We start from the raw sequence: 8,403 nt of genomic DNA on the forward strand, positions 1-8,403 counted from the left end.
TCCTTCTTTTTCATGTGGAAAATGTTAGCATTTAATTAACCTCTGGAGTGGCTTTTAAGCCACCAGAACACAGGCACCTCCAATACCCTTAATCTTCTCTTCAGTTCTTCTGCTGAAGAATTTGGCTTTCACAATGACAGTTTGCTTAGGGAGCTTTCCCTTGCCCAGAACTTTGTAGTAGCCTGACTGAACAACAGCAATGATGGGAACAGCTCCAGTCTTGGTTTCAGCTGCATTGACCAGTGTCTGCTCACTGACCAACATCCATAATTTATCTGGTTGACAGTTGGGCAGAAGCTCTGGTTCCTCTTCAAATGCCTCATACCAACTTTCCTGAAGTAACCTGAATGATATTTGTCAAAGTTGATCCTGTGGTGGTGCATGCCTCCAGCATTCCCGTGGCCTCCTGGATGCTTCAGGTGCTTACCAATGAGGCCTTTGCAGTGGCTGTGGTTCACATGGCCCCGGAGTTCCCAGGTCTTCTTCAGTCTGGATGGCATGGTGGAGGCAGAAAGGAAAGAGGGGAAAATTGGTTTTCTTAAACCACGTGTCTTAATTCCATGTTAGAATGTTAGACTGTGTTCTGCTCCTCCCTGTTCCAGAGATCGCCGCATCTTCTTGTGCAGTGCCAGCCTCATCCTGTAGACAAAATGGTGAAGGTCAGTGTGAACGGATTTGGCCATATTGGGCACCTGGTTACCAGGGCTGCCTTCTGCTCTCCATCTGGTGGCAAAGTGGAGATTGTTGCCATCAACGACCCCTTCATTGACTTCAACTACATGGTCTACATGTTCCAGGAGGATTCCACCCATGACAAGTTCAACAGCACAGTCAAAGCAGAGAATGGGAAGCTTGTCATCAATGGGAAGGCCATCACCATCTTCCAGGAGAGAGATCCTGCTAACATCAAATGGGCTGATGCTGGTGCTGAGTATGTTGTGGAGTCCACTGGCGTCTTCGCCACCATGGAGAAGGCTGGGACCACTTGAAGGGTGGGGCCAAAAGGGTCATCATCTCTGCCCCTTCTGCTGATGCCCCCATGTTTGTGATGGGTGTGAACCACAAGAAGTACAACAACTCGCTCAAGATTGTCAGCAATGCGTCCTGCACCAACTGCTTAGCCTCCCTGGCCAAGGTCATCCATGACAACTTTGGCATCATGGAAGGGCTCATGACCACAGTCCATGCCATCACTGCCACTCAGAAGACTGTGGATGGCCCCTCTGGAAAGCTGTGGCGTGATGGCCGTGGGGCTGCCCAGAACATCATCCCTGCATCCACTGGTGCTGCCAAGGCTGTGGGCAAGGTCATCCCAGAGCTGAACGGGAAGCTCACTGGCATGGCCCTCCGTGTTCCTACCCCCAATGTATCCATTGTGGATCTGACATACCGCCTAGAGAAACCTGCCAAGTATGACGACATCAAGAAGGTGGTGAAGCAGGCATCTGAGGGCCCACTGAAGGGCATCCTGGGCTACACTGAGGCCAGGTTGTCTCCTGTGACTTCAACAGCAACTCCCACTCCTCCACCTTTGATGCTGGGGCTGGCATTGCTCTCAATGACAACTTTGTAAAGCTCATTTCCTGGTATGACAATGAATATGGCTACAGCAACAGGGTTGTGGACCTCATGGCCTACATGGCCTCCAAGGAGTAAGAAACCCTGGACCACCCACCCCAGCAAGGACACTGAGAGCAAGAGAGAGGCCCTCGGTTGCTGAGGAGTCCCTGTCCCCAACACTGAGCATCTCCCTCACAATTTCCTTCCCGGACCCCGATAACAACAGGAAGGGCCTAGGGATCCCTCCTTACTCTCTGAGATGCCATCAATAAACGTTCACTGTACCCCCCCCCAAAAAAAAAGAATGTTAGACTGTAAATTGTCACATGGCCCACATCATTTTGGACATCAGCTTTTGAGTTTTCTTCTTAACAAAAAGGATATTTTTTTATAGTTTGGTGTTAAAGACACAGGTAAGAAATCTCAAACATTTTAAATAAATTCAAAGGTTTACTACAATTCCAACTTGTTTTCTAAATCTCTAAGAGTTGGAGTAATTTGGAGCTATGATAAAATATTTGAGTGGGGCAATGGCAGCCCATGCCTTTAATCCTAGCAGAGATAGGCAGGTTGTTTTCTAAATTCTAGAGTTACAGTGAACAAGGTGGTGGTAGGCCAGCACTTAGACATCAGAGACAGGGACATAAGAATTACAGTGATTTAAATTTAAAGACCTTTTGCAAAAATCAGGTTGAAATTCAAAATGAATATCCTTTGTGATCTAAAAATAAATACACTTAAAACTTGAATTTATCTGTAAAGAGAAAAGGAAATATAGGTATATTTATCCACTAAGATATATTTAGTTACAAATTTTCCAAAGATTTTTTTTTTTACTTTCAGTTGAAAGATAATACTTTTTCTGTTGTCAGAAAAACATTTTGCCCAAGGAAAGATACAACCTGATAAAAAAGAAAGTCACAGAGTAAGGGTTGGGGCAGGGTTTTGCTTTTATCTTTCCAGGAGAATAAAAGCATCCAACTAAGAAATCTAATAACCAAACAAGTGAAACATCTGAAGGAAATGACAGATCATCAAGAGAAAATGTCCCAAGAAAAATAATAAATTGGCCAAGTGGTCTTGCTGCCCTCTACAGACCTACGTGTCAAATGGTCTATATGTGGCCCAATTCAATCAAAAATTAAAGCTGGCTTTGGGGTTTGAGCATGGCTCTCTCCTTCTCTAAACTCACGAATGCTTGTTGAAGGAAAATCCAAAATCTCTGTCTTATATCTGAAGAGCCCTCTGGTATGGGACAGAAGAAAACAAAATATAAAACTATTCTATAGCCACTATCATAATCTTTTGGTTTCATTTGACTTTTTAAAACTTTTTAAGGTATAAATATCTCAAAATCTACAAAATGAAAAGAACAAATTGTTGTCATAGAGCACTAATTCTAGAAATAAGCTTCTGTAAGGGTAAAAATTAAAACAGCTCAGCAGAGACCACAAACAACTTGGCAAAGACCGCAGGACAGCTTGCTGAGCTTGCTGAGAATAGCCATAATAAAAATATCAAGCCCCTCTAGGGACGAGGTGACCAGAAATGTAGAAACAACCAAAGACATATCTTGACCAGTCTAAACATGCCCAAGTGAGTAATGGGCCACCTGGTGTTTATCCTAGAAGGTCTGAGACTTCATAGTCAAAAATAGTGGGCCATCCAACCTGTCAAAATGATTGCTTACGCAAAGTGCTTATGTTTGAAATATCCAATCATATGTAATTGCGCCAGAATTTCCCACTTTTCCCTTCCCCTTTGTGCCTCCCCCATAAAAGTTCTAAACTTCCTGGGGTCTTCATCGAAATTCTCTCCCCTGCGTGGGATGAGTTTTGATCCAAGGGCCCTTGTTAGTAAACTGCCTTTTGCCATTGCATCAAGTCAGTCTCTCGTGTCTCCTTGGGTGTGTGCTGATTGGGACTTGAGATGGGGTCCTCTTTCTGGGTCCTTACAAAGCCATCAGATTTGGTAAGTCACCTGTGAAGTCCTCAAGGATATAATTAATGATGGGAAATACCATAATACAAGGTGTTAGGACTCTGTATAGCACTGCTTTAGATGATTTGAAAGAAAAGCAGAAATGAAAACCCAAATGACTTAATTACAGCTGGTTCAATACCAATTGTAATTATTACCATTTTGGTATTTCATCCTTTATCCTTAATAGCCATAGTGGCTTTCTGTACCCTTTCAAATGGAAAAGCTTTAAAGATAAAGGGAAAGAAATATATAAAAAATAGATTAATGGGATACAAGTCTTAAAAAGACTTATATATGAAAATAAGAAAAACAGACATAGAGAAATTTAGACAAGGCTTTGAAAAACTTATAAATGAAAATAGGAAAAGTACTAAGACAGAGAAATTTAGACAAGAACCTACCATGCCACTATATGATGAAACTGAAGAGGGGCAGCCCAAGGTTGTGAGAAAACCAATCTTTCTATCCAGCTACTATACAAGACCTACTAGCAGATGATAGGCGCCTGCTAGGTTATGAAGAAATTAAATGGAATCCTATAGACATAGTAGATTGAGAAGATTTAAGGAAGAAATTGTTTCATATAGTATGCATTCACCCTATGTGAAGCAGATATTAAATTCATGGGCAACATAGAACAGAATTATCCTCCAAGACTGGAAAGATTTGGCAACAGCAATATTAGAAGCTAGTTCTCAGTTACAATGGTGAACATGGTGAAAAGAGGAATCTAGAGCCATAGAAAAATGACATAGGCTAGAGGTATTAATATATTCCCGGATCAGTTACTAGGTGAAGATCAATATGCTAAGTTACAAATCCAGCTTGAATTTGATATTCACACCTTGGCACTGTGTTGTTTAGTAGGTATAAATGCTCGGACAAGGTTGAAGAATCAGGAAAGAGGTTTGAGTCATTTACTAAAATTATACAAGGCCGAAAAGAGATGGGGTCCACTTCCTGGGTCCTTACATTTGGGGGCTTGTCCGGGATTTGCGCAACCACCCAGGACACCAGAACACTCTTGGAGGCAGGTCTGTATGAATGGGAATGGTATGTGGTACGTATCTGAGTTGTATCTGAGTGAGATGACGATGTTTTGCTGGTTCTGTATTTTGGTTTCTGTTTCTAAGCAGCAGTTTTTGCTGCTTCTGTATTTTAAGCAGCTTTTGCTGCTTCTGGATTACAGCTGTCACTACAGACTGTAAGGTTTTAGTGACTGGTGGGGGATAGACGTGTCCGGAACCACAAGCTGTGACTCTTGGAGGACGCCTCAAGAGTGGAAGGGAGTCTGGGAAGCCAGAGTGCCCTGTTTTGGAATGGAGGAGACGGAGTGCTCCTTCTCTGGGGAAGACGTGGAATCCTTCCCATCTGAAGTTGTGTTCGGCTGGTTTTATAAAACCAGACTCGAGAGAGTGAGAGTGTGTCTGACTGCGTTAGTCTTGTGTGTGTTTGCATTTTTGTTGTAAGTTTTTGTTGAGTTTTGACATGGGACAGACTGACAGACTGTGACGGCATCATTATCTGTGACTTTAGACCATAGGACTGACGGTAGGGTGAGAGGACAGAAAAAAAAAGGAAAAAAAGGAAAAACAAACAAGAGAGATCTGTAACTTGAGTCTGGGGTTGGGCTGTGGTGTGGCTGGTCTGGGCGCCGCTGCCTCTCACGCGTGCAGGAAGAGGGTGCATGCGTGCGAGTATGGGCTCAGGGGCAGCAAGACCAGCCCTGCGTGGGCCAGAGGGAGAGGAACCCTCGGGCCCCTGGTCTGGGTCGGAGGTCCCAGATACACTGAGAGTATTGGTCGAGAGACCATCTGAAAACAGGAGGCGGAGTCAGAGGGCCCTGCAGTGCAGGATGGCAGCGAAGGGCCAGTTCTGGTGAGACACTGTTAAGATTTGCTGAGAAAGACAGGCCAGCTTTGGGTTTGAGAGAGAGAATGGAGTGCAATTTTTTTTTAAAAATATTTATTTATTTATTTTATTGGTGAGTACACTGTAGCTGTCTTCAGACACACCAGAAGAGGGCATCCAATCTCATTACGGATGGTTGTGAGCCACCATGTGGTTGCTGGGATTTGAACTCAGGACCTCTGGAAGAGCAGTCAGTGCTCTTAACCGCTGAGCCATCTCTCCAGCCCAGAGTGCAATTTTTGAAACATCAGATGTAGGCTGGCAGAGCAGAGAGACTTTCCAACAAGCCACAATGGCAGCGGCCGGGAGACTACATCTCCCAGCATACAACGGGGCAAACTTCCTATCTGTTACTTCCTGAAAGTCGGTGCGGCTTTCAGGCTCTGAGATTGCCTCCTCTCACCCCTAGCTTTCCCAAAATAATGCTCAGAGTGATAGAAAAAAGTGGAGACAGCAGCAGACAGGTGCAGTTTTGTTAGAATGTGTGTGGGGACATCATGTGATCTCCCAAGTGAGAAAGTTAAGTCTCACAAGCAGGGGGCGGGGCCAGAGCCACTTTTCCCCTCACGGAGAACTGAGAACTGAGTAGGGAGAGAGTGGCTCCATAGGAAAGTACAGCCGGCCAGTGGAGAATACCTACAGGGAGACATAACTATTGCACTTAGAACTGTTACTAACTGAAATTCCATTTGCTTGTTAACAGTGTATCTTTAACAACAGAAAGAAACTTCTTTTTTATAGTCTCTGCTTCAGACAAGATTTACCTCTTTCTCCAGGGTTGGAGAAAGACATGTTTGAGGGAAAATGTTTTATTATAGAGATGAGAGAAGACAACTATGGACATCTGCAAACATCCAAACCTCAGCTGTGTTTTTTTTTTACTCTGCCATTGTTGAAATGATTTTAAGTTACAATGCTGTGCTTGTTTGAGAAATCACATGCTATACTATATCTCTGATGTTATCTCCTTATACACTGCTTCTAAGTTCTTTCTGAATTGTTTGGTTATATTGTATGCCTATGGAAATTTTACTTACATGTACATCTGTGAATTTCATGACAGAGAAGGTTGCAGATTAACTAAAACCCGTGTTACAGAATGCCATGAACCATCCTTAAGTGTGAATATTATAACTGAGCCAGGGTCTTCTAGAGGAACAGTAATTGTTACCAGCTCTGGGGGTTATGAGACTTAGAAAACAGGCTCTGCTGAGTTCTAAAAGAAGAGAGTGTTCCCCTTAACTTGGTGTGCTGTAGGCTTCAGTGAGGTATAATAAGAGTGTAGAGATAGGTGTTTAAACTATGAACATGAGAGAGAAAAAGAAAGTGTAGACATGAAAGAGAAGAGGAAAGTATAGACAGTGAAAGAGAAAGGAGAGAAGATGAAGATATAAGGGAAAGAGACAGAGAAAGGAAAAAAAAGAAAGGCTAAAGAGAAAGTTTGCAACGAAAGAGATAAGCAAGTAGAAACATTGTCCAGAGAGAGGTGAGTGAGAAAGTTAAAAGAAAGCTAGAGAAGCGAGATTACAGGCAAAAAGGATTGTGGCCAAACTGTAAGAGAGAAAGACAAGAGATAAGATAGGACTTAGACAGACAGGAAATCTGGGTGACTGAAGGTAGAAGCCAGGCGGAAGAAGAGTGATGCAGCCATGCTTACTGGAAAAAGATCAGTGTGTTTACAGTAAAGAGAAAAGACAGACCCCCTGAAGACAAAATTGAAGACACAGATTAAGTATGCCCAGACAGGACCAGAAGTGACCTAGAGAACCCCCCACTTGCCTTAAAGCTAGAGAATAAGAGTACCAGCTTCATGAGTTTCAAAAACAGCTGGAAGTCCCAGATATCAGTGAATGGCTAACAGAATTCCCACAAAGACATTTAACCTCTTCAGTTTGCTCCCACCAGAGAAGACTTTTAACATCATCAATCATTCAGCAGCCCCCTGACCAATAGATGAGCCTGTTGCTGACTGAAAGGGTGAGCTTTTCACCACCGGCCATGTTGAATCCTGCCACCTTGCTGCCTGTGACTGACGACTCTTCTCCCATCCATCACTGTGTTGAACTGGTAAGATAAGTGGATGGCGGGAGTGGCGGTGGTAGATGGAAAGTGAGTACATGGTCCAATCTATAGACAAAGAAAACTGCTGACATCTCTAGAAATACTGAGAGCCTCTTTGAACCAAAGAAAGTGGCTGTCATCTACAGCCCTGGGCACCAGAGGGCTCAGGACATGACTGCCAAGAAAGCTGCCCAGGGAGCAATGATTCTAACAGTTAAGGGTTCCAGAGACTATTCTGACACTCGAGATATCAGTTTCAGATATGCCACTGACGACCATCAAGTGATAGACAAAGTGGGCTTTTGTAAATTGATCCTTCCACAAGAAGAAAGACTGTCTGATTTGGCAAAAGCTGTGGTGAGATTATGCCTTAATCAATGCAAGGCCTTCCATGTATACCATGGAAAAGAGACTGAAGGGCGATTGGCCTAGAGCTTACTGAGAGATGGACTTCACAGAAGTCAAGCTGACAAAATATGAAAATAAATATCTTTTAGTTTTTATAGATACCTTTTCAGAAAGAATGAAACTGCCAACATGGTGACTAAGAAGATCTGGAAGAAATCTTTCCAAGGTTTGGAATACCCAAGGTAATTGGGTTTGTTGCCCAGATAAGTCAGGGCCTGGCCACACAGCTAGAGATTAATTAGAAATTACATAGGCTCCAGAGTTCAGGACAGGTAAAATAGATAAATAAAATATTAGCTTTTGTTAAGTCCAGAATAGACACCGTTCAGCTATTAGTGATAAGATAGAGACATGAGATTTTAGGAGATGAACCTGAAGATATTAATCTGTGATTTTAAGATTAAAATCATTTGCAAATAGAAAGAGTAGGGAATGTAAGGGTAAAAATTAAAACAGCTCAGCAGAGACCACAAACAACTT

At 43.0% G+C, this 8,403-nt stretch overlaps 1 pseudogene; it reads right to left on the minus strand.

Moving 5' to 3' along the window:
- Positions 1–54: 54 nt before the first annotated feature.
- LOC114627912 lies at positions 55–500 on the minus strand (annotated as a pseudogene).
- Between the last annotated feature and the right edge of the window lie 7,903 nt (positions 501–8,403).

Source organism: Grammomys surdaster, unplaced genomic scaffold, assembly GCF_004785775.1.
Source record: "Grammomys surdaster isolate TR1022 unplaced genomic scaffold, NIH_TR_1.0 261, whole genome shotgun sequence".
NCBI lineage: Eukaryota > Metazoa > Chordata > Mammalia > Rodentia > Muridae > Grammomys > Grammomys surdaster.